Below are 2,257 nucleotides of genomic sequence, written 5' to 3'. Positions count from 1 at the left end.
ACTCTTAACTGATACACATGCTCAAGTCCTTAAACTGCAATAAGTCTAATCTTGAGTTGGAAGGGGTCATTAAGGATAGAATATACTAGGGTTAGATATACCATTGACCATATTCACCATTAGCCATTAACCTCTCACCTGCCTGTCTTAACACACTTTCCACTCTTGCATCTTCTGTCACCTCCACAACTAGGATCTCACCAAATCTGCTCCTGATCAAGTATAAAGACTTATTTCATCCTAAAATTTCACTTGTGTTATTCAGATTTCCACAATATTTAGATGAACATTTATGGAATGACCGAATACATTTATACTATTGTTGATCTAAACATAAAAACAGAATCAGTAACTTTTTTTTATTTCGACTCAATATTGATAAATACTCCAGAAATACCCAGTTTTAGACACCGTCTCTGAGGTGACAATAGCTACTGTGAAGGATACTGCAGAAGGGGTCTCTGAAGTCCTTGAGAGATTGAACTAAATCATCTTTCTGACTCTATGATTCCACAATGAAAATGTAAGGACAAAGATGATATCGTGCTTCTCACTTAAACTTTATTCCCATTCTTTATGTAAGATCATCTTGTCTTGGAGGCAGCGAGGATGAGCAATAAATTCTTAATTTAAATGGCTACAAAATTATAAGCCTGCTTAAAAATGATCTCATTTGCACTGAAACTCTCTAATTACCATTCTAATAATACGTGTCATGTGCAGGATGTTGGAAATAATTTCAAGTATTCACTGATCTCCTGTATTGTACCTACCATCGTTCTGCGGGTGGAGCCGTCATGATAGGAGCTAGGAGCTCCGAGCTCCTACCACTGCTGGCCCTCTGGCCTCTACTAATGCACATACTGAATAGGTAAGCATTTGTACACTTACTCAACAACTCCAGATAGTCTTCCTTAGATATTTAGATATTTGACTTCCCTCTATGAGTGACACTCTAAATCTAGTTTTTTAATAATGAAGTGCTGGTTTTTTTGTTTAATATTAAATGTCTACCAGACAGTCACTTACGCACACTTACCTCCTTACCTTAAAAGTAGCTACCAGTCAAAAATAGCCACTAATACGTTGATTGTATTGATATATTGATAGTTCGATAATATATTTTACTCAGAATATCCTATTATTTAGGGGCGCCTGGGTGGCACAGCAGTTAAGTGTCTGCCTTCGGCTCAGGGTGTGATCCCGGCGTTATGGGATCGAGCCCCACATCAGGCTCCTCTGCTATGAGCCTGCTTCTTCCTCTCCCACTCCCCCTGCTTGTGTTCCCTCTCTCACTNTTCCTCTCCCACTTCCCCTGCTTGTGTTCCCTCTCTCGCTGGCTGTCTTTATCTCTGTCGAATAAATAAATAAAATCTTTAAAAAAAAAAGAATATCCTATTATTTAAACTATCAATGAGCAAACTTAAAGCATCAATAACAATGTACTTTTGTATGATAATAAATAGTGATAGTAAAAGCTAAGAGGCAACGAAAAAGATTTTAAAATATATTTGATCAGAACTCACAGAGGCAATTAGGAAACCTGTGTGTCTACAGATGACTGTTGTATAAAGACCCCAATAAATCTTCATGCAGAAAAGGCAAACATGTCTAGTGTGGCTGAAGTTACTGATGGTGCTAGAAGCCTTTTTGCTCATCTAAGGCCTCCCAAGGAAAGATCTTTGCTCTTCAAGTTGCCTTTAAGAGAAGGCTTTATTAATTTATCATCTCCACAAGGTACCTTCCCAATTGCCATGAGAGATCTGTGTAGGGTACGAGACGGTAGGTCTCCTTTGTACCAGCATGCTCCCTACAGAGACATGAAGAACTCAGCCACTGTTATTCTCCTGAGAGGGGAGAAGACTGGCAGTCCCTGTCTACTTCTGTCTTTCAGGAAGCCAGAGAGATAGTGAGATCTTTGGAAATTAAGGTAAAAAGCAAGAAGTCCCTTCATAATTAAAAGAATACACACATATGAAGTCATACTCTGGAACGACATAAATATTGCAGCTACCCAAGTACACGAATTTGTTACAGTTTCATGAATTTTTATGTTGTTCCAGGTCCTAAACATTCAGGAGGCACTTGGGAGATTCCACGATCCATGCCCAGCTATTCTTTGATAGTAAAATAGAACCTTGACATTAAGATGCNCACGATCCATGCCCAGCTATTCTTTGATAGTAAAATAGAACCTTGACATTAAGATGCAGCCTTATTTCCTTTAGTGTAGTCTAATTTTCCAACCATCCTGAAG

The sequence above is a fragment of the Ailuropoda melanoleuca genome, chromosome 1 (genome assembly GCF_002007445.2).
Source record: "Ailuropoda melanoleuca isolate Jingjing chromosome 1, ASM200744v2, whole genome shotgun sequence".
Classification (NCBI taxonomy): domain Eukaryota; kingdom Metazoa; phylum Chordata; class Mammalia; order Carnivora; family Ursidae; genus Ailuropoda; species Ailuropoda melanoleuca.
The sequence above is the reverse complement of the archived record's forward strand: the minus strand, read 5'-3'. Positions refer to the sequence as shown.